The sequence below is a fragment of the Ranitomeya imitator genome, chromosome 2, assembly GCF_032444005.1.
Source record: "Ranitomeya imitator isolate aRanImi1 chromosome 2, aRanImi1.pri, whole genome shotgun sequence".
Taxonomy (NCBI): domain Eukaryota; kingdom Metazoa; phylum Chordata; class Amphibia; order Anura; family Dendrobatidae; genus Ranitomeya; species Ranitomeya imitator.
In genome coordinates, this window is record NC_091283.1 from 241,098,618 (window position 1) to 241,123,772 (window position 25,155).

General features: G+C 47.4%; 1 protein-coding gene and 1 long non-coding RNA gene across 3 annotated transcripts in view; one reads left to right on the forward strand and one right to left on the reverse strand.

The window, feature by feature from the left end:
• Window positions 1-25,155, reverse strand: part of LOC138662854 (oocyte zinc finger protein XlCOF22-like) — a 234,776-nt gene that overhangs the window by 189,188 nt on the left and 20,433 nt on the right. Inside the window, exon 3 of one of the 2 annotated variants that reach the window (XM_069748836.1) lies at window positions 17,517-17,632. The exons of the other annotated variant lie outside the window; for it this stretch is intronic. The gene's annotated coding sequence lies outside the window, so the exon portion shown is untranslated. The remainder of the gene's footprint in view (window positions 1-17,516; window positions 17,633-25,155) is intronic. 2 annotated transcript variants of the gene reach the window in all.
• LOC138662858 (uncharacterized) lies at window positions 8,675-11,721 on the forward strand. The gene is made up of 2 exons (XR_011318080.1): window positions 8,675-8,956; window positions 10,554-11,721. It is a non-coding gene; the product is annotated as an uncharacterized lncRNA (long non-coding RNA).

The following is a 25,155-nucleotide window of genomic DNA, read 5'->3' on the forward strand; positions in this document are numbered from 1 at the left end:
AAAAATCCGCAGGTAAAAGGCATTGCAATTTCCCTGCGGATTTACAGCGGATTTCCAGTGTTTTTTTATGCGGATTTCACCTGCAGATTCCTATTGAGGAACAGGTGTAAAACGCTGCGGAATCCGCACAAAGAATTGACATGCTGCGGAAAATACAACACAGCGTTTCTGCGCTGTATTTTCCGCACCATGGGCACAGCGGATTTGGTTTCCCATAGATTTACATGGAACTGTAAACCTGATGGAACACTGCTGCGAATCCGCAGTGGCCAATCTGCTGCGGATCCGCAGCCAAATCCGCACCGTGTGCATATAGCCTAATTCTAATGCTAACCCTAATTCTAGCCGTAACCCTAACACTAGTGGGGAAAAAAAAAATTTTCTTAATTTTATTATTGTCCCTACCTATGGGGGTGATAAAGGGGGGGGGGGTTATTTATTATTTTCTTTATTTTGATCGCTGTGATAGAACCTATCAGGCAGGCGTCACACTCGGCGTAAGACAATGCGGTCCGTATTTTACGGCCGTAATATGCTGAAAAGTCCCCAAAATAGTGGTCCGTATCTCCTCCGTAGGCAGAGTGTGTCAGCGTATTTTGCGCATGGCATCCTCCGTATGTAATCCGTATGGCATCCGTACTGCGAGATTTTCTCGTAGGCTTGCAAAACCGACATACGGACATAATACAAGGGATCCATGTGCTCAAACAATAATAAAAACATATATACTGTGTGTGTGTATGTATATATATATATATATATATATATATATATATATATATATATATATTAATATTTCATTCAGCGCGAGATAGCTTAAAAGCCAGTAATTTAATTGCCGGCTTTTCATTTCTCCTTCCTAAACCCAACATGATATGAGACCTGGTTACATACAGTGAACAATCTCATATCCCCCTTTTTTTTTTGCATATTCCACACTACTAGTGTTAGTAGTGTGTATGTGCAAAATTTGGCCGTTCTAGCTATTAAAGGGTTAAATGGCGGAAAAAATTGGCATGGGCTCCCGCGGAATGTTCTCCGCCAGAGTAGTAAAGCCAGTGACTGAGGGCAGATATTAATAGCCTGGAGAGGGTCCATGGTTATTGGCCCCCCCCTGGCTAAAAACATCTGCCCCCAGCCACCCCAGAAAAGGCACATCTGGAAGATGTGCCTATTCTGGCACTTGGCCACTCTCTTCCCATTCCCGTGTAGCTGTGGGATATGGGGTGTTGTGAATTCTGCTCTTGGGTTCCCTCCAGTGGTTGTAGGTGGGAATGCAGTTGTCTCTGAGTCGCAGTCCTGGCCAGGTGTATCTGCTGATTGCAGTTCTGACTGGGATATTTAGGTGTGCAGGATTCATTAGTCCTTACCAGTTGTCAATGTTTCTTGTGAAGTGTTGGATCGCTTTCTGGCTTCTCCTGCTTAGCTGCCAATTCAGCAAAGATAAGTGTCTGTTTCTTTTTCTGTGGCACACATGCAGTGTGCTTATTTTCTGTGCTATTCATTTGTTTTCTCTTGTCCAGCTTAGACTGTGTCAGTGTTTTTTCAGTCTTGTTAGATTCTCTGGAGTTGCAGATATACGCTCCACATCTTTAGTTACGAGAGGCGATCCAAAAGTAATGATAATCAATACTAAACACAATGAATATAGTCAAATTTTTTTTTTTTTTTTTTACATAGTCTCCTATCAAGTCTATACATTTAGTCCATCTCTTTTCTAAACTTAGAATTCCCTTAGAAAAAAATTCTTGATCTTGACCCTCAAAAAAATCCCCAACAGCGGTTATCACGTCGCTATTGTCATCAAATTTCTTGCCTCGGAGGTGTTCCTTGAGTCGAGAAAAGAGAAAGAAGTCACTGGGGGCTAGATCTGGCCAATAGGGGGGGTGTTCCACCAGTTCAAAGCCCGCTTCTTGAATGGTAGCCATGGCAACTGCAGCTTCGTGAGCCGGCGCGTTATCTTGGTGAAACAGCACTCCAGCCTGCAGTTTGCCGCGCCTTTTCTCCTTGATAGCCTCCCACAATCTTCTTATTTGTTCTGCGTAGTAGGAGCCCGTAATAGTGGCTCCCTTCTCCAAATAGTCCACCATAATAATTCCTTCATCGTCCCAAAAAACGGACGCCATAACCTTCCCTGCTGAGCTTGACACGGAGTTTCTTCGGCGTTGGTTCGTCGGCTCGTTTCCACGTCATCGATTGTTGTTTAGTTTCGGGATCAAAGTGGTGGATCCAGGTCTTGTCCATGGTCAAAAACGTGACAAAAAAATTTTCCTTGTCTGATTGGAACTTTTCGAGATTTGCTATTGAAATGTCAACTCGTTTCTTCTTTTGCTTGTCGGTTAACATTTTTGGCACCCAATGCGCGGAGACCTTTCTCATATGCAATTCTTTTGCAAGGATTCTTTGAATATTGCCATATGAGATCCCTGGGACCTCAGCTACATGCCTGATAGTCACTCTTCGATCTGCCAATACAACTTCTTCAACTTTTTTCACGTTTTCTTCATTGAGGGACGTGGATGGGCGTCCTTGACGATGTTCATCTTCCGTTGATGTTCTTCCCAGCTTAAATTCCTTGGCCCAGCATGCAAATGTGGAATATGGAGGAGAAGAGTCCCCCAATGTTTCCACCAAGTCGCTGTGTATGTCTTTGGTAGTCATTTTTTTCAAGCAGAGGTATTTGATGATAGCTCTGAGCTCATTTTTTTCCATTTTGATGTTCACTCCTCGGCAGTTCATATTCAAATGAATGTAGCTCCCGGGAATCATGGTCTATTTAAGAGATTTTTTTTTCCTGGACTAGTGGGTACCTAAGAGAGAAGAAAACATTTTATTTAAATTTCTGTGTGCAATAGAAATAACCGATTATCATTGCTTTTGGATCGCCCCTCGTAGATTTTGGAGTTTTTGTATTTTCTGCTGTGGATATTTTTGGAAGGATTTTTAATACTGACCGCTTAGTATCCTGTCCTATCCTTTCCTATTTTAGCTAGTGTGGCCTCTTTTGCTAAATCCTGTTTCCTGCCTGCGTGTGTCTTTTCCTCTACTACTCACAGTCATTATTTGTGGGGGGCTGCCTATTCTTTGGGGTTCTGCTCTGAGGCAAGGTAGAATTCCTATTTCCATCTATAGGGGTATTTAGTCCTCCGGCTGTGTCGAGGTGTCTAGGTTTTGTTAAGCACACCCCACGGCTACTTCTAGTTGCGGTGTTAAGATCAGGGTTTGCGGTCAGTATAGTTACCACCTACTCCAGTAAAAAGTTTTCATGCTGCTCCAAGGTCACCTGATCATAACAATGGGGTAATGAAGGGTCAATGCCACCTTGCTATTGTAAGGTGACATTAAGCCAGATTAATAATGGAGAGGCGTCAATTATGACATCTATCCATTATTAATCCAATTGTATGAAAGAGTTAAAAAAAACCACATTATTAAAAAGTAATTTAATGAAATAAACACACCGTTTGTTGTAATATTTTATTGTACGCTCAATCCACTGGCTGAAGACCCTCGCTCTGTGACAAAGAAAAAATAATAAACCAACAATATACATACCTTCCGAGGATCTGTAACGTCCCACGTTGTAAATCCATCTGAAGGGGTTAATTTTTTTTACAGCCAGGAGCTCTGCTATTATGCAGCTGTGCTCCTGCCTTTAAAACCCCAGCGAATGAATGGAAACTAGGTCAATGACCTGTAGTTACCTTCATTCGCGGTGAGGCGCCCTCTGCTGGTTGTCCTCATATGAACTCGAGCCTGGCAACTTTTCTGAATTTTTCCCACGCTCGAAGGACATCCAGCAGAGGGCGCCTCACTGCGAATGAAGGTAACTACAGCCCACGCCAATTTTTTCTGCCATTTAACCCTTTAATTTAATAGCTAGAACGGCCAAATTTTGCACATACACACTACTAACATTAGTAGTGTGGAATATGCAAAAAATGGTGATATGAGATTGTTTACTGTATGTAAACCATGTCTCATATCATGTCGGGTTTAGGAAGGAGATAGCAAAAGCCGGCAATTGAATTACCGGCTTTAAAGCTATCTAGCGCTGTATGAAATAATAATATATATACATATATGTGTCTCACTGACTAATATATATATATATATATATATATATATATATATATATATATATATATATATATATATATATATATATACACACACACATATACATACATACACACACCTATTCTATGTGTAGACATTTATTCTACCTATTCTTATTGTAAGCTGTCAGTGTGATTTTACTGTACACTGCACTAAATTGCCGACTTTTCTCTCTAACACTGCTGCGTATTTCTCGCAAGTCACACTGCTGGTCCATGTGTAATCCGTATTTTTTGGGCCCCCATAGACTTGCATTGGCGATTTTTTTTGCGCAATACGGTGACAAACGCAGCATGCGATTTTCTAAGGCCGTAGAAAGCCGTATAATAAGGATCAGTAAAATACGGCAGATAGGAGCTGGGGCATAGAGAATAATTGGGCCGTGTGTAATGTGTGTTTTACAGACGTATTTAATGCGCTCATACGTCCGTAAAACTCGCTAGTGTGACGCCGGCCTCACAGTGATCAAAATGTACATGTAACGAATCTGCCGGCCGGCAGACTCGGCGGGCGCACTGCGCCTGCCATTTTGGAAGATGGCGGCGCCCATGGAGCAGACGGAAGGACACAGGAGGTCGGTAAGTATGAGGGGGGGGGGAAAATCAGACAGGAGGGCGGAGGGGAGCGGAGGACAGCAGATGACAGGACAGGGGAGGAGATCGGTGGTGGGGGGCAGATCGCGATCTCCAGCCATGGCTGATGCTATTGCACATGTGTGAGATTTTCAATGCCTAATTATTATTATAAAGTAAATTAAGATTGACAACCTTCAGTAATAAGAATTGATGTTTTTGGCATTAAAATGGGCACGGTAGGTGTTTTCCTGTCCTCCACTCACTGCCGACTTTGATTCCCCATTGACTTGCATTGGGTTTCGTGTTTCGATCGGCCCCCGACTTTTCGAAATAATCGGCCGATTTCACCCGACCCGACTTTTGACAAAGTAAGGTTTCGCAAAACCCGACTCGATCCTAAAAAAAGTAAAAGTCGCTCAACTCTAGTGGAAACCCCCAAGTGACACCATTTTGGAAACTAGACCCCTTATGGAACTTATCTTGATGTGTGGTGAGCACTTTGAGCCCCCAAGTGCTTCACAGAAGTTTATAACGCAGAGGCGTGAAAATAAAAAATCGTATTTTTTTACACAAAAATGATCTTTTCGCCCTCAAATTCTTATTTTTACAAGGGTAACAGGAGAAATTAGACCACGAAAGTGGTTGTGCAGTTTTTCCGAGTACGTCGATACCCTATATGTGGGGGTAAACCGCTGTTTGGGCGCACGGCATCGCTTGGAAGAGGAGCGCAGTTTGACTTTTTCAATGCAGAATTGCAGAGCTCCTGATGTACCTAAACAGTAGAAACCCCCCACAAGTGACCCCATTTTGGAAAGTAGACCCCCAAAGAGCTTATTTAGATGTGTGGAGAGCACTATGAAGCCCAGCCGGCAGAGCCGTGAAAATAGAAAATAAATTTTTTCCCCACAAAAATAATTTTAGTCCACTTTTTTTTTTTCACAAGGGTAACAGGAGAAATTAGACCCCCAAAGTTGCTGTGCAATTTTTCCTGAGCACACTTATGCCACATGTTTGGGTAAACCACTGTTTGGGCGCACATCGGAGCTCGGAAGGGCGGGAGCACCATTTGACTTTTTGAATGCAAGATTGGCTGGAATCAATGGTGGCGCCATGTCACGTCTGGAGAGCCCCTGATGTGCCTAAACAGTGGAAACCCGTCAATTCTAACTCCAACACTAACCCCAACACACACGTAACCCTAATCCCAAACCTAACACACCCCTAACCCTAATACCAACCATAACCCTAACCCCAACACACCCCTAACCCTAACTCCAACCCTAACTCTAGTTCCAACCCTAACACTAAGTGCCCACGTTGCGGATCCGCAGTTTTTGAAAAATCCGCAGGCAAAACGCACTGCATTTTACTAGTGGATTTACAATGTTTTCTGTGCGCCTTTCACCTGCAGATTCCTATTGAGGAACAGGTGTAAAACGCTGCGGAATCCGCACAAAGAATTGACATGCTGCGGAACATACAACGCAGTGTTTCTGCGCTGTATTTTCCGCACCATGGGCACAGTGGATTTGGTTTTCCATAGGTTTACAAGGTACTGTAAACGTGATGGAAAACTGCTACGAATCCGCAGCGGCCAATCCGCACCGTGTGCACAGAGCCCAATTCTGACCCTAACCCTAATTCTAACCCTAGTGGAAAAATAAAAATATATTTTCTTTATTTTATCATTTTGCCTACCTATGGGGGTGATAAAGGTGGGGTTATTTACAATTTTTTTTTATTTTGATCACTGTGATTGGTTGTATCACAGTGATCAAAATGTACCTGGAATGAATCTGCCGGCCGATTCGGTGGGCGCACTGCACATGTGCCTGCCCTTTTGTAAGATGGCGGTGCCCATGGAGAAGACAGACGGACACCCGCAGGGACACTGGGACTTGGCAAGTATGGGGGGGTGGGATCGGACAGCGGGAGGGCGCGGGCGGAGAGAAGACTGATGGCGGCAGATCGCCGCCGTCAGACGGTGGAGGGGGCAGATCAGGGTCTCCAACCGTGGCTGATGATATTGCAGCATCGGCCATGGCTGGATTGTAATATTTCACCAATTTTCAGTTAACCCTTTCACCCGATCTGCAGGAATGCGATCCTGCCATGACGCCACATAGGCGTCACAGGTCGGATTGGCACAAGTCGGATTAACTTCTCTATGTACCATTTTATTATGTTCATTACTAAACACCGGGCTTGGTATTATCTATATATCTATCTATAGATTTATCTATTATCTATGTGTGTGTAAACATTATTCTTCAATGGAGTATATAAAGGAAAATGTTGAACAAGAAAGGACATCAGAATTCTTTTTTGTTAAAGAATAGACCTTTATTTAGCTTACAAAAACGCACACAAAGCCGCATGAAAATTAGCATAAAATCTGCAGATTTTTCTGCCAAGAGATGCAGAACCTGCTCAGAAAATTCCACAGGCAGATCTGCAACGTGTGCACATACCCTAACGCACACTCTCCCCCACCCCAAAAAAAAAAAAAAATTGGTGCAAAAAACAAGGTGCATCTTATAATCTGAACCTAAAAAAAAAAAAAAAAATTACTGAGGGGGGTTGCAGTGGTGGAGCAGTGATGCATGCCCCCTCACACCATCCCCCTAGATGCCCCTCTACATACCCCATGCCCCCTCACACCAGCCACAAGGCACCCTGGATGCCCCTTTAATTACCCCATGCCTCCTCACACCAGCCCCCTGGATGCCCCTCTACATATCCCATGCCCCCTCACAACAGCCACAAGGCCCCCTGGATGCCCCTCTACATACCCCATGCCTCCTCTACATGCCCCCCTCACACCAGCCCCCTGGATGCCCCTCTACATACCCCATGCCTCCTCACAACAGCCACAAGGCACCCTGGATGCCCCTCTACATACCCCATGCCCCCTGGATGCCCCTCTACATACCCTATGCCCCCTCACACCATCCACACAGCACCCTGCATGCCCCATGCTCCCTCACAACAGCCCCCTGGATGCCCCTCTACAAGACCCATCACACCAACCCCCTGGATGCCCCTCGACATACCCCATGCTTTCTCACAGCAAATTACAACCTCGGAGCACTCACACTGATTCCTGCATCCTGATTCCCTTGTACAAGGCTCCATGGTGCCACCCGAGTCCTCTCCTCACAGCTCCATGGTGCGGCCCCTCAGTCCTCTCCTCACACGGCTCCACACTGCAGCCCCTCGGTCGTCTCCTCATACTGGCTCCATGCTGCAGCCCCTCGGTCGCCTCCTCACACTGCTCCACGCTGCAGCCCCCCGTCCTCTCCTCACACTGCTCCATACTGCAGCCCCCCGGTCCTCTCCTCACACGGCTCCACACTGCAGCCCCTCGGTCCTCTCCTCACCTCCACGCTGCAGCCCCTTGGTCCTCTCCTCACACGGCTCCACACTGCAGCCCCTCGGTCCTCTCCTCAAACGACTCCACGCTGCAGCCCCCCGGTCCTCTCCTCACACGGCTCCATGCTGCAGCTCCTCGGTCCTCTCCTCACACGACTGCAGCTCCTCGGTCCTCTCCTCACACTGGCTCCATGCTGCAGCCCCCTGGTCCTCTCCTCACACTGCAGCCCCCCCCGGTCCTCTCCTCACACTGCTCCATGCTACAGCCCCCTGGTCCTCTCCTCACACTGGCTCCATGCTCCAGCTCCTCGGTCCTCTCCTCACACTGGCTCCACAATGCAGCCCCCCGGTCCTCTCCTCACACTGCTCCATGCTGCAGCCCGCCGGTCCTCTCCTCACACTGCTCCATGCTGCAGCCCGCCGGTCCTCTCCACACTGCAGCCCCCCAGTCCTGTCCTCACAGTGCTCCATGCTGCAGCCCGCCGGTCCTCTCCACACTGCAGCCCCCCAGTCCTGTCCTCACAGTGCTCCATGCCCCCCCCCGGTCCTCTCCTCACACGGCTCCACGCTGCAGCCCCCCCGGTCCTCTCCACACTGCAGCCCCCCAGTCCTGTCCTCACACTGCTCCATGCCCCCTGGTCCTCTCCTCACACGGCTCCACGCTGCAGCCCCCCGGTCCTCTCCTCACACGGCTCCACGCTGCAGCCCCCCGGTCCTCTCCTCACACGGCTCCACGCTGCAGGGTAAATGCTAGAGTGTATGGGCTCCTTCCAGGTGTGACGTCATTTCCGGGGGCGTGTCCTATCGGGGGGGCGTGTTTTCAGTCACATCATCAAGGCGGCAAAGCAAAGCAGCATGATTATAGCTTGTGGACGCCATGGCACATGGAGGTTAGTGGTTTCAGGGTGAAAAAATGCTACTTGCTGCTCGCTATTGGGGGGAGGCTCTGTGGTGGGCAATCTGCTTGTCTGTGTGGGGGGCACCGCTGCTGCTGTGGGGGACCCCTGTGGTGGGATTTTGGGGGGCACCTGCTGCTGCTGACTATTGTGGGGGACCCCTGTGGTTGGATTTTGGGGGGCACCTGCTGGCTGTTGGGGGGACCCCTGTGGTGGGGTTTGGAGGTGACCTGCTTACGGGGTGGACCCCTATTAGTGGGGGAGACCTGTGGTGGGGTTTGAGGGTGACATGCTTGTGGTTCGGTTTGGGGGGGTTTGACCTGTCTATTGGGGGGGACCCCTGTTGTGGGATTTGAGGGCTATCTGCTTGTGGGATGTGGGGGGAGACCTGCTGCAGGCTATTGGGGGACCCCTGTGGCGGGACGTGTTGAGGCGACCTGCCTGGGGCGGGACGTGTTGAGGCGACCTGCCTGGGGCGGGACGTGTTGAGGCGACCTGCCTGCGGCGGGACGTGTTGAGGCGACCTGCCTGGGGCGGGACGTGTTGAGGCGACCTGCCTGGGGCGGGACGTGTTGAGGCGACCTGCCTGGGGCGGGACGTGTTGAGGCGACCTGCCTGGGGCGGGCCTTGTTGAGGCGACCTGCCTGCGGCGGGACGTGTTGAGGCGACCTGCCTGCGGCGGGACGTGTTGAGGCGACCTGCCTGCGGCGGGACGTGTTGAGGCGACCTGCCTGCGGCGGGACGTGTTGAGGCGACCTGCCTGCGGCGGGACGTGTTGAGGCGACCTGCCTGCGGCGGGACGTGTTGAGGCGACCTGCCGCTTACGGAGGGATCCCCTTTATTGGGGGGCGACCTGCTTATGGGTTGGGTTTGGGGGGCTGATGAGGGCTTAGGCTGGGTGGAGTGGACGTCCGATAAGAGTTTAGGCTGGGTCGGGGGTGGACGTCCGATGGGGGGTTTGTGCTGGGTGGGGTGTCCGCGTCTGATGGGGGTGTGTGCTGGATGGGGGGGTCCACGTCCTGTGGGGGTTTGGCCGTCCGGTGGGGGTTTATTATTGGGTGGGCGTGGTGTACGATGGGAGTAATGCTTGGAGGAGGGGCGGACGTCCGATGGGGGTTTATGCTGGGGGGTTAAGCTGGGGTGGCATCCGATTGGGGGGGGGGGGGTGTCTGATGGGATTTATGGTTGGGGGCAGGGGGCGTCATATGGGGATTTACGCTTGTGGGAGGGAATTTCTGGTGGGCTTTGGGTTTATCCTGTGGGGTCCACTGGTTAATGCGAGGTGGTTTCTGACTGGGGGAGCGAGGTTATGCTGTGTGGCCTTCTGGTTGATGTGGGGGAGCTAATGCTTCATTGGGGTACACAAAAAAAAAAAAAATTGGTGTATGCTGCTTATGCTATGCAAAAAAAAAAATTTAGGTATTTCCTGTAGAGGAGGGTACACCACCAACTAGCACGAAGCGAATCTGTTTTAACTTAATGTCAGTAGGAGGAAGACATGGGTCTGGACCGCCCAGCCCAGTTTAGGCCTTAGGTTTTGGGAGGTTTTTTTATTAACGATTTTTCTTTTTCATTTTTTTTTTCTTCCCAGATATGGCTTTTGAGAGCGACAGTGGAATTGTCACTCTAATCTCCCACCTAGAATTGTCACTACCATATCATCTGTGGTCTACGACGCAAGGCCCTAACACATCAAGAGTGTTTGGGGTTCCCCGGAGGACCGTTCATGCCACGAATCGCCCTACCCTCTCGCCTCTCTGCGTCCAGGTTATTCCATGCCCATCTTCATCATCGCTCTGTGAAAAAGGATTTGTGATCTTAAGGACTGGTATATCCTACGAGGCAGTAAGGGGGCTACTTTAAAAAAAAAAAAAAAAACACTGGACAAATATGTCCTAGTTTTCCCCTGAGCAATGTGGACATCTCCTGAGGAAACCTTCCTATTCATGCAGCCTCCACGTTTTCCAGAGGCTCCTGTGACCTTGCTCTTAAAATATCCAGGCTTTGGTCTAGGCCTTCTCTGGTGGCCGGTCCACACCGCCAGCGCCCTTAACAATCATGCACGCCAACTTTCTAGTGCGTCCTACTCTGCGCCTATCAGTTTAAGAGTACTTCGCTTCTGCAACAGAGGACTAAAGTCTGCCTCCCAAGAGATCTGTTCAAATTTGGTTGTTTTGGAAATGTTCTGTCCAAAAAAAAAAAAAAACGACGGGACAACTCTCTGACCCGCCAGGAAAAGACGAGACCTTCCTTTAGGCCAGCTCCCTCCTGGCATCCATGAACCCACCAGCACAGGTCTGCTAGGCCTGGATCTAGCAGACTCTCTTCGACATGATGGGGCATTCCCACCTTGGATGTTTCTCAGGATCGGCTGCCGTGTCCTTCACAATTCAAGGCCGGTATTACGATCTCTGGTCCGGGACACCGAAACCTCAGACACCGGAGGCAGGCCTGAGGGGGGGGGGGGGGGGCTTCAGAGCCGCATACCCTACCGACAGTCCTGCCCGCATGCACCAACAGCATATTACATTTTTACAATACTTTAGAAATGCATAAAATGAAACAAGCAAAGGCATAAAGTTTTTCTATGCAAAAAAAGGCAGTTTTATAAAATTAGAAATATTTCTATATCTAATGTTAAAATGATATTTATCCAGTATTTCTATAAGTAAAAGTCTGAGATTTCTGTGAGAAATGGTAATTGTTTACCTCTTAAACCAGTTCTGAATGTAAATAAAACATTGCTCTGATTAAGTTTCCACATTGTATTTGTCTTTCATTTCATGCGTAGGGCAGGACAAGCCCATGATGTATCTGTGTAAAGCTAGGTTCACATTGCGTTAATGGGTTAACGCTAACGGACTGCGTTGCACGGCGAAAATGTCGAAATTAACGCCGTGCAACGGGTCCGTTAGCGCACCCATAGACAGCAATGTTACTTTTAGCTGAAGCGCATCACTAGCGCATGCCATTTTCGGCACGCGCTAGCGATGTGCCGTTCTTTTGTGACGGACCTCGGACGCTGCTTGCAGCATCCGAGGCCCGTTCCTCGCTACCGCAGATCGGGGATCTGCGCTAGCGGGGAGGGTGAACGCCGACCCTCTAGAAACATTGCGTCAGCGCAATCCGCTAGCGCTATGCACTTAACGGATTGCACTAACGCAATGTGAACCTAGCGTAAGACGTAAGGTGCTATAACAGCCTTGGGCTGGTTTCACACCAGCATTCGGCAGGGCTGCGGATGGCAGCCTTCTTCCTCCGTTAAGCCCCGCCCAATGCCGCACCTCTTCCTTCAGTTCCGCCCAAGTCTGCATGCGTCCTGCATCTGCATGCGTCCTGCATACCCTATCTTTAACATTGGGTACGCAGGCCAAGCGGATGCCTCTGCATGCGTTGTTTTAACGCTGCGCCGACCACAACAAAATGCAACATGTTGCGTTCGACGCAGTTCAGCGCATCGTCAAAACGACACGTGCCTGTGTACCCAATGTTAAAGATAGGGGATGCATGCAGACGTAGGCGGAGCTGAAAGAAGGTGTAGCAGTGGGTGGGGCTTAACGGAGGAAGAAGGCTGCCGAACGCTGGTGTGAAACCAGTCTTAGGCTACGTTCACATTAGCGTTGCGCGCAAAACCGCTGCGTTTTGCGACGCGTGCGTCGTTTTTTGACGAAAATCGGACGCACGAAAAATGCAACTTGTTGCATTTTCTTGCGTCCGACGCTAGCGTCGGAAACGACGCACGTGTCGAAAAACGCAACCAAAAAAACGCACGCGTCCCCTATGTTAAACATAGGGGCGCGTCGCCGACGCAACAGCGACGCACATTAGCGGAACGCTAATGTGAACGTAGCCTTAGACAGGTAAACCACTTTTGAAACAATGTTCACTTGTACAAGCATTTAACCCCTCAGTGACGGGGCCAATTTTTTAAAATCTGACCAGTGTCACTTTATGTAGTAATAACTCTGGAATGCTTCAACATATTCCATTGATTTTGAGGTTGTTTTTTTTCCTGACATATTAGACTTTATGATAATGATAAACTTGGGTTAATATGTTTTGCTTTATTTTGTAAAACTATCAGAAATTTTAAAAAATAGAAATTTTCAAATTTTGAATGATTTTCCCTTTAAGGCCGGAGTCACACTAGAGAGGAATACGGACGAGTGCTATGCGAGAAAAAAAAAAAAAAAAAAATCGCCTAGCACTCGGACCAATGTTAATCTGTTGGGCAGCTCCCATCACTTTTTTTTTTTTTCACGGCCGTATTATATGTGCGAGTGAAATTGCACTATGCTGCGATTTGCACCGTATATCAGCCGAGAATCCCCAATGAAAGTCTGTTTATGCAAGAAAAACTCATACCACACGGGCCATCAGTGTGACTTGCGAGAAATACGCAACGGTGTCCTTTGAAAGGCTTGCAATTCAGGTGCAGTGTACAGTAAAATCACACTGACAGCTTACAATACTTACAAATAGTTAATTTGTCGGCTTCTGTCAAATCATTGCAGGATAGGAGACATGGTTTACATACAGTAAACCATTGCAGAACGGTTAGATTTATATAGGTCAGTGACTAATACGGTTAGTAGTATGTGTGTGTGTAAAATTTGGGACCTGTATGTATTTAATAAAAATGTTTTCACTGAAAAAACTGGCGTGGGCTCCCACACAATTTTCTGTGCCACAGAGGGAAAGTCAGTGACTGAGGACAGATATTATAGCCTAGAGAGGCACCATGGTTATTGCCACCCCAGAAAAGGTGCATCTGTAAGATGCGCCAATTCTGGCACTCAGCTTCTGTTCTCACTGCCCTGTAGCGGTGGCATATGGGGTAATAAGGGGTTAATGTCACCTTTGTATTGTAAGGTGACAGTAGGCCAGCTTACTAATGGAGAGGTGTCTGATAGATGCCTCTCCATTACTAACCTGTGGGCTTGATGTTACTTGACAATAAAATGGTGACATCAACCCCACAAATCTGAGCCCCACTGCTACAGGGCAAGTGGGAAGAGCGAGGCTAAGTACCAGAATTGGCAGATCTATAAGATGCGCCATTTCTGGGATGGCTGAGAGCTGATGGTTTTTAGCCTCTGGGGCTGCCAATATCCATGGCCTCTTCACAGACTATTAATATCAGCCTACAGCTTTTATAGGGGGACCCCATGTCAATATTGTGTCCCACTGTAAAATAGCCAGTAAAGGCTAAGCAAACAGCTGTGAGCTGATATTAATAGCCTGGGAACCTTTATGGTTATTGGCTCCTTTCCAGAATATTAACATCAGCTGTCAGCTTTCCCTCTGCTGGTTATGAAAATTATGCCGTGCTAGATATAGACACTGACATTCACAGCAGCGCGTCCGCCCCGATGCTCTTTTCTGACTCCTTTCTCAGGCCCCCAAAAAAGTGTTAACTAAGTACCCTTTATTTTCTTGCACTGTAGCCGTTCACTTACTACAGGGTATTCAATCATTGTTTCTGTCCCCCCCCCCACACACAAAGTACGACCACTATCTATATGCCTTTATATACAGCATTCTAGAATGCTGTGTATATATAGTAGGCCCACTGCCTGTATACCCTTATATACAGCATTTTATAAAGCACAACCACTATCTGTATGCCCTTAAGACTTGCCTAGCCCCATACAATGGGCTCTGCTAGTCTAAGGGTATGTGCACACGTCAGGTTTTTTTCCTGACAAAATCCTGAGAATTCTGCCAGAAATTCGCGTTTTTTTCTGCGTTGATTTCTCGTGGAATTTGCGCGTTTTTTTGCACAGATTTTTTTGCGTTTTTTTTTTTCCCCCTGAATGTCCTTTTTGCCATGGAATCCGCAAAAAATCCGCAAAAAGAATGAGCATGTCCGTTCTTTTTGCGGAATGCGTTTTTTTTGCGGTAAAAAACGCATCCATCTAAACAAAAAATCCGGAATGCATTCTAAATGATACGATGCATATTTTTAGCGTTTTTGATGCGGAATTATAGCGTTTTTATAGCGAAATTCCGCAAAAAAAAACGCTAAAAATCCGGACGTGTGCACATACCCTTAATCCGGGGCCTTCTCCTCTTCTATCACCGTCCTTCTTTCTTTGAGTCGATGACGCGTCCTATGTCACCCACACGGTGTCTTCCATCGTGCTCCTGGGCATCGCACTTCTTTCTGCCCGTTGCAGTACTTTGCTTTGTGCTCGGCAGAGAAGTGTTCCTGCACAGAAGCGTGATGAGGGAGGTTGTGTGGATGATGTAGAACACATCATCCACGGGAAGGACTGTGCCGGATGAAGACCAGCGCCAAACATAACACCGGACCGCTCCGTAGGTGAGTATAAGAAGTTATTTACATTATGCACATTGGCTTAGGGACATACCGTATATACTCGAGTAGAAGCTGACCACCCCCCCCCCCCCCTAATTTTGCCACAAAAAACTGGGAAAACTTAATGACTCGAGTATAAGCCTAGGGTGGAAAATGCAGCAGCTACTGGTAAATGTCAAAAATAAAAATAGATACCAATAAAAGTAAAATTAATTGAGACATCAGTAGGTTAAGTGTTTTTGAATATCCATATTGAATGAGGAGCCCCATATAATGCTCCATAAAGTTTATGATGGCCCCATAAGATGCTCCATATTAAAATATGACCCATATAATGCTGCACAAATGTTAATAATGGCCCCATAAGATGCTTCATAGAAACTTTTGCCCCATACAATGCTGCATAAAGGTTGATGGCCCCATAAGATGCTCCATAGATTTTACTCCATAGATTATGCCCCATGAGATGCTCCACACATTATGCCCCATTTGCTGTTGCTGCGAATAAAATTTTAAAAAAAACACATACTCGCCTCCCTTCGCCACTTTCCACTGCTGCGCGCTGCTCTGTCTTCCATCCTCTGCACTGACTGTTCAGGCAGAGGGCGGCGCGCACACTAACTACGTCATCGTGCCCTCTGACCTAAACAGTCACAGCCAGAGGACAGAGCGGCCCGCAGCGGTGGAAAGGGGAGAGGTGAATATCGCGCAATGCTCACCTCCCCCGTCATACTCACCTGCCCCCGACGCGGTCCCTGGCAGCTTCTCACTGTCAGATGGTCTCCGGGAGTCGGCAGCGTCTTTCTATGTTCAGCTGTCACGAACAGCTCATTAAAGTAATGAATATGCATCCATATTCATTAATGAGCGGGTCCACGTGACCGTTGAACAAAGGAAGAGCTGCCCGGAGACCATCGGACATGCAGGGACCGCGCCGGGAGCAGGTGAGTATGTGACAGCCGCCGCTCCCCCTCCCCCGCCGACAATGACTTGAGTATAAGCCGAGAGGGTCACTTTCAGCCCAAAAAATTGGGCTGAAAATCTCGGCTTATACTCGAGTATATTCGGTATGTACGGTACAGCACTGTAGAAGGATGTGTATAAGGGGATATAGGTTCTGGTGGTACTATATATGGGGAAAACCTGGTGACAGGTTCCCTTTAAGAAACCTATAGAACTAGGTAAAAAAATAGCATTTTTTGGATGGTCAAAAACTTGTAATTTAAATATTGATGAAGGCTGAGCTGCAGGTGGTCTGTGTCTCTTCATAAGTTTAAGGCCGGGGTCACACTAGCGTAGAATACGGACGAGCGCTATGTGAGAAAACATCGCATGGCACTCGGACCAGGGTTAATCTATGGGGCAGATCACATCTGTGATTATTTTTTCATGCCGAATCGGCATACGAGAACAATCGCAGCATATATACCTGACAGGGGCCCATACATTCTGATATCATCAGTAATATATACCTGACAGGGGCCCATACATTCTGATATTATCACTAATATACACCTGACAGGGGCCCGTACATTCTGATATCAGTAATATATACCTGACAAGGGCCCATACATTCTGATATCATCAGTAATATACACCTGACAGGAGCCCGTACAGTCTATATCTACAGTAATATATACCTGACAGGGGCCCATACATTCTGATATTATCACTAATATACACCTGACAGGGGCCCGTACATTCTGATATCAGTAATATATACCTGACAGGGGCCCATACATTCTGATATCATCAGTAATATATACCCGACAGGGGCCCATACATTCTGATATCATCACTAATATATACCTGGCAGGGGCCCATACATTCTGATACCATCATTAATATAGACTGTACGGGCTCCTGTCAGGTATATATCTACAGTAATATATACCTGACAGGGGCCCATACATTCTGATATCATCATTAATATATACCTGACAGGGGCCCGTACATTCTGATATCAATAATAATATATACCTGACAGGAGCCCATACAGTCTATATCTACAATACTATACACCTGACAGGAGCCCGTACAGTCTATATCTACCATACTATACACCTGACAGGAGCCCGTACAGTCTGTATCTACAATAATATATACCTGACAGGAGCCCGTACAGTCTATATCTACAATACTATACACCTGACAGGAGTCCGTACAGTCTATATCTACAATAATATATACCTGACAGGAGCCCGTACAGTCTATATCTACCATACTATATACCTGACAGGAGACGAGGCTGAAGTTGGTTTCTTATTCGTTCAGTTTCTTATTCAGAGCTGAAGTTGGTTTCTTATTCGTCGGTTTCTTATTCGGCAATTCTTTCTTTTCTGTTTTTTCTAGGTTTAACAACAAAAAATAAGCATCACAATAATAACATACAATGCAGTGAAGAGCCCTGATGTGAATACACTTAAAAACGGCTACAAAAACAATAAAACTGGCACAAAAATGGGCATCAAATTGGGCACCAAAGAGCGCTGAAGAAAGGGTTAAATGCCTTTGGGCCACTGATCTCACACTGCAGAAACATAGAACAGGGAGCCCCACATCAAAACCAGTTATTTCCAGCCTGGCCCAAATGGGTTTTGGGCATCAGAACTGGCATCAAAGTGGGCAGACAGTCAATTTTGGCCATTTGAATAAGTAGCTGATGTTTTTAAGGGGTTAAATGCCTTTGGGCCACTGATATGACACGTAAAATTCACAGACAGTGATGCCCTGCATCAAACCCAGGTCCCTTCAGCCTGGCCCAAATGGGTTCTGGGCACCAGAACTGGCATTCACGCGTGCAAACAGCCCATTTTCACAGATTTGAATAAGTAACTGATTTTTTAAGGGGTTAATTGCCTTTGGGCCACTGATATGACACTTACAATACACAGAAAGTGATGCCCTGCATCAAACCCAGGTCCCTCCAGCCTGGCCCAAATGGGTTCTGGGCACCAGAACTGGCATCAAATTGGGCAAACAGCCCATTTTCGCAGATTTGAATAAGTAACTGATGTTTTTAAGGGGGTTAAATGCCTTTGAGCCACTGATACCACAGTGCATATGTCAGGAAATAGGAAGAAGTCCTGATTACTTCAATTACACATACAGCACTCTGAGCTGCAATTTCCTCTGCCTGCCCGCACAAGGCTGGAATTCTAAGCCACTCTTTCTCCATCCCCCCACTATACAGCCGTAATGTAAGACGAGCCTGCCAGCATCATTGAAGAATTTATATGGCCCTGTGCTGCTGTCACGATAATGCCAAAAATTGTCATATTGTGAGTGTAGTTTTAGAAGGACATGGCTAACCACACACTCACAATGCAGCTGCGACCCCTTGCTCTTCCCCCCACTCAGCTTCACTCCTACCCGAAACAAAACCTATGATAGAGACTGGGCAACCTGATACTAATGGTGGGCAGGGTGTGGCTTTAAACTGCAGGTGACCAATCCGGCAAAGCCACCCGTTGTCCCTCCCCTCTCACTCAGGAATGCCTTTGTCTGAGACCTTGGAATAAGGTAAAGAACTATCCGATCAGTGCATATCATTAACCAGCCCTTTAGTGATGTCACAAGCTCAGAAGTATAAGTCACTATACTCTTAGACCAGCGTTCAGTCTTGGCCGGGAAGCGATCTAACACAGCTTGGCAAAGCTGTTCCATGCATCTGGATGTATTTAGCCTCCTAAGCCAGAGGCCAGCCAAGATAATAAAGTTGTCTACAGGATGCATTTTTTCCCCATAGACTAACATTACAGACGCATTGCCACACGTCGCAACCGTCGTGCGACGGTTGTGCCGTGTTGTGGCGGACCGCTGGCACAAAAAAAAACGTTCAATGTAACTTTTTTTGTGCATTGCGTCCGCCATTTTCGGCCGCGCATTCGTGGCCGAAGCTCCGCCCCCTCCTCCCCGCAACTCACAATGGGGCAGCGGATGCGTGGAAAAAATGCATCGGCTGCCCCCGTTGTGCGGCGCTTCCACAGCATGCGTCGGTACCTGGGCCCGACGATCTGCGACGGGCCGAGCCCAACGCTAATGTGAAAGTAGCCTAAGCCACAGTGCCAGCCAAGATGATACCATGACATAACCTGTAAGTTCTCTTTTCAACGTTAATCCTTTTTTATTTTGTAATCTGTAATGTACCGTATTTTCCGGCGTATAAGACGACTTTTTAACCCCTGCAAAGCATCTCAAAAGTCGGGGGTTGTCTTCTATGCCGGATGCGGCATGTGCAGGGAGCGGTCCTGTATGGTTCCCAGGATCTAAAGGAGAGGAGACTCTCCTTCAGGCCCTGGGATCCATATTCATGTAAAAAAAAAAGAATAAAAATATGGGATATACTTACCCTCCGACGGCCCGCGGCTCTCAGCGGCGCAAGAGACGGCCTCCGTTCCTAAGGATGCATTGAACGAAGGACCTTTGATGACGTCGCGGTCGCGTGACCGGTCGGGTGACCGTGACGTCACCGAAGGTCCTTCGATCAATGCATCCTTAGGATTGGAGGCCGGCCCTTGCAGCGATGAGAGCCGCGGACCGTCGAAGGGTAAGTGTATCCCATATTTTTTATTTTTTATTTTTATTCTTTTTTTTACATGAATTTAGATCCCAGGGCCTGAAGGAGAGTCTCCTCTCCTCCAGACCCTGGGAACCATCCGCACCGCACATGCCGTATAAGATGACTGGGCGTATAAGATGTCCCCCGTCTTATACGGCGAATATATCCCAAACTCCATATTTTATATGGAAAAGTTGGGGGTCGTCTTATATGCCCATTCGTCTTATACACAAGAAAATACGGTATATATGAATTGTCTCCTTTCTAATATCTTTTTATACTTTGTAAACACTGCCTAATTTTCATGGAGTAAAATATTTAATTGCTAGTTTGTCTCTTCTGCTCTATAATGAACTGTGTCCTCTGAAGTGAATTGCGCTACTGATTTGGGTTGGCTCCGGATCCGGTAATCGGAGTTGGTGGCAGCATACTTTGTTCTGTGCGATTAGGAATCTTTGCAGCGATGGCAGCTTTGATAATTATTGTTCCCGCCTGTGTGGGAGTAGTTATATCGCCCTCGCTGCAGTGTGCCCAATAGCCAGTAGATAGCAGGCAGCCTTTCTGGCGACTTATTACCCTAGGTACAGTACCCTGTTTGACCTGAGGGTAAGGGGGGGCGCCAGAGAACTGCAAGTTCCAATCTGGAACTGGGAAGTGGGATATAGATAAAACTCCTTCAGAATGAACTGGGCAACGAAACAACCCCGGTTCATGACAAATTGGTGTGAGTGGTGGGGATGATAAAGGTATCCTCCCCGTGATCCATGACAGTAGTATAAATAGATATTCTAAAGAAGACAAATATCGTATGTACTGTACAATTGCAAATAAAATGGGATTAAAATTGAAAAACACTTACATTTCGTTATGTCATTTCATCTCATGGCTGACCGTGTGCTGTGTAATGGCGAGCATAATTCCAGATGCATCACACCCCTTTCTCTCAGACCCAGGACAAAAAAAAAAAAACGTGAAGACTGCTGCTTCACTCACTTATTTACCAGCCTAAAACCAAGGCACTCTCCCTGTGCTGACCTCGCTTAGAGGCTGAATCCTCCCCTTTTCTTAGAGTTCTGGCAACCATTTTTATTCATAGCTCGCTGTAAGAACCTCCTATATGAAATACACAATGATCAGGATGTGCACCCCATCGGGGGGATTCCTTTAAGTGTAAACATGGCATAGTTACATAACCCGCTTACAGAGGAACCCGCTCCTTGCACTCATTGTTTTTAGCTCCTAGCGATTTCCGTGAGCTATAGATCTCTCGATGGACATCCAGAATATATAATCCTTATATCTACAGCTGTGATCGGTGCCAATATACATAACCTTTAAAAGAACAATAGAATCCCATGCTTGCTTTACTGGTTTTAGCTAGTGACAGGCGGAAGGGGGGAATGAGGAGTGTAGGGAGACTTGTCTGTCACAGCACAGAGGCATAAACATTCCTGGTCTCACATTACAACTATATAGCAGGGCGGAGGGAGTTGCTTGCAGGCTTAGAATTCCAGCCTTCTGCTGGCAGGCACAGGAAACTGCCGCTTGAGAACACTATGTGTAATTGCCGTAATCAGAACTTCTTCCTATTTCCTGACACCTTCCCCTTTTTGACTGCGTTACGGAGGCAGAACCTCGCGGTACTCCTCCATGCGCACCTCAGCACGTTTGCCCCGGCGGGACAACCCGCCTGCATTGTCATGCTCCCTGCCAGTTTTGTGTTTGACTGGAAAGTCGTACTGATGGACGGCAAGGCCCCAGAGTAGCAACTGTTATGGACCTGGTGGTTAGGAGCACACAGAATGACCTGATGGTTAAACTAACACAGGACAAGCTCTGGGAAGTGGGAGCTCTGCTGACCGCAACCCCTAATCCTATCACACACACTAGAAATAGCCGTGGAGCGTACCTAACTCTGCCTAGACGCCTCTTCACAGCCTAAGAGCTAACTACCCCTAGAGAAAGGAAATAAAGCCTACCTTGCCTCAGAGAAATTCCCCAAAGGAAAAGGCAGCCCCCCACAAATATTGACTGTGAGTTAAGATGAAAGTCACAAACACAGGAATGAAACAAGTTTCAGCAAAGGGAGGCCAGACTTACTAAACAGACTGAGGATACAAAAGGTATCTTTGCGGTCAGCACAAAAAACTACAAAAAGACCACGCAGAGTGTGCAAAAAGACCCCCGCACCGACTCACGGTGCGGAGGTGCCACTCTGCATCCCAGAGCTTCCAGCTAGCAAGGCAAAATCATGATAGCAAGCTGGACAAGAAAACAATGAACAACAAATAAACTAGCAGGGACTTAGCTTCTGCTGGAGTAGACAGGTCACCAGAAAGATCCAAGAGCGAACTGAACCAGTACTAGAACAATGACAGCTGGCATGGAGTAACGATCTGAGTGGAGTTAAATAGAGCAGCCAGAAAAAGGATAAACTAGGTCACCTGTGGAAGGAACCTCAGAACCAGCAGCTCCACTCACAGCCACCAGAGGGAGTCCATGGACAGAACTCGCCGAAGTACCATTCATGACCACAGGAGGGAGTTCGATAACAGAATTCACAACAGTACCCCCCCTTGAGGAGGGGTCACCGAACCCTCACCAGAGCCCCCAGGCCGATCAGGACGAGTCAAATGAAAGGCACGAACCAGATCGGCAGCAAGAACATCAGAGGCAACAACCCAGGAATTATCTTCCTGACCATAACCCTTCCACTTGACCAGGTACTGGAGTTTCCATCTCGAAACACGAGAATCCAAAATCTTCTCCACCACATACTCCAACTCCCCCTCGACCAACACCGGGGCAGGAGGGTCAACGGAGGGAACCATAGGCGCCACGTATCTCCGCAATAACGACCTATGGAACACATTATGGATGGCAAAAGAAGCTGGAAGGGCCAAACGAAATGACACAGGATTGAGAACTTCAAAAATCTTATGAGGACCAATGAAACGAGGCTTAAACTTAGGAGAGGAAACCTTCATAGGAACATAAGACGACAACCAAACCAAATCCCCAACACGAAGTCGGGGACCAACACAGCGACGGCGGCTAGCGAAACATTGAGCCTTCTCCTGGGACAATGTCAAATTGTCCACTACGCGAGTCCAAATTTGCTGCAATCTGTCCACCACAGAATCCACACCAGGACAGTCTGAAGGCTCAACCTGCCCTGAAGAAAAACGAGGATGGAAACCAGAATTACAGAAAAAAGGCGAAACCAAAGTAGCCGAGCTGGCCCGATTATTAAGGGCGAACTCAGCCAAAGGCAAGAAGGACACCCAATCATCCTGATCAGCAGAAACAAAGCATCTCAGATATGTTTCCAAAGTCTGATTGGTTCGTTCGGTTTGGCCATTTGTCTGAGGATGGAAAGCCGAAGAAAAAGACAAATCAATGCCCATCTTAGCACAAAAGGACCGCCAAAACCTCGAAACAAACTGGCAACCTCTGTCCGAGACGATGTTCTCCGGAATGCCATGCAAATGAACCACATGCTGGAAAAATAATGGCACCAAATCAGAGGAGGAAGGCAATTTAGACAAGGGTACCAAATGGACCATCTTAGAGAAGCAATCAAACCACCCAGATGACCGACATCCTTTGAGAGACAGGGAGATCTGAAATAAAATCCATGGAAATATGCATCCAGGGCCTCTTCGGGACCGGCAAGGGCAAAAGCAACCCACTGGCACGAGAACAGCAGGGCTTAACCCGAGCACAAGTCCCACAGGACTGCACAAAAGAACGCACATCCCGTGACAAGGAAGGCCACCAAAAGGATCTAGCCACCAAATCTCTGGTACCAAAGATTCCAGGATGACCAGCTAACACCGAACAATGAACCTCAGAGATAACTCTACTAGTCCATCTATCAGGGAAAAACAGTTTCTCCGCTGGACAACGGTCAGGTCTATCAGCCTGAAATTTCTGCAGCACCCGCCGCAAATCAGGGGAGATGGCAGACAAAATTACCCCCTCTTTGAGAATACCAGCCGGCTCAGGAACACCTGGAGAGTCAGGCACAAAACTCCTTGAAAGGGCATCAGCCTTCACATTTTTAGAGCCCGGAAGGTATGAAACCACAAAATCGAAACGGGAGAAAAACACCAACCATCGAGCCTCTCTAGGATTCAACCGTTTGGCAGACTCGAGATAAGTCAAATTCTTGTGATCCGTCAAGACCACCACGCGATGCTTGGCTCCTTCAAGCCAATGTCGCCACTCCTCGAATGCCCACTTCATAGCCAACAACTCTCGATTGCTAACATCATAATTGCGCTCAGCAGGCGAGAACTTTCTAGAAAAGAAAGCACATGGTTTCATCCCCGAGCCATCAGAACTTCTTTGAGATAAAACAGCCCCTGCTCCAATCTCAGAAGCATCAACCTCGACCTGAAACGGGAGCGAAACATCTGGCTGGCACAACAAAGGGGCAGAAGAAAAACGACGCTTCAACTCCTGAAAAGCCTCAACGGCCGCAGAGTACCAATTGAGCACATCAGCACCTTTCTTGGTAAAATCAGTCAACGGTTTAACAACACTAGAAAAATTAGCGATGAAGCGACGGTAAAAATTAGCAAAGCCCAGGAACTTCTGCAGGCTCTTCACAGATGTAGGCTGAGTCCAATCATAAATGGCCTGGACTTTAACAGGGTCCATCTCGATAGTAGAAGGGGAAAAAATGAAACCCAAAAATGAAACCTTCTGAACTCCAAAGAGACATTTAGACCCCTTCACAAACAAGGAATTCGCACGAAGGACCTGGAACACCATTCTGACCTGCCGCACATGAGACTCCCAATCATCTGAAAAGACCAAAGTATCATCCAAATATACAATCATGAATCTATCCAGGTACTTTCGGAAGATGTCATGCATAAAGGACTGAAACTCAGATGGAGCATTAGAAAGCCCGAATAGCATCACCAGGTACTCAAAATGGCCCTCGGGTATATTAAATGCTGTTTTCCATTCATCGCCCTGTTTAATACGCACAAGATTATACGCCCCTCAAAGATCTATCTTGGTGAACCAACTAGCCCCCTAAATCCGAGCAAACAAATCAGACAGTAGCGGCAAAGGGTACTGAAATTTGACCGTGATCTTATTAAGATGGCGGTAATCAATACAAGGTCTCAAAGAACCATCCTTCTTGGCCACAAAAAAGAACCCTGCTCCCAACGGTGATGACGACGGGCGAATATGCCCTTTCTCCAAGGACTCCTTTATATAACTCCGCATAGCGGAGTGTTCTGGCACAGGTAAATTGAACAGTCGACCCTTAGGAAACTTACTACCAGGAAC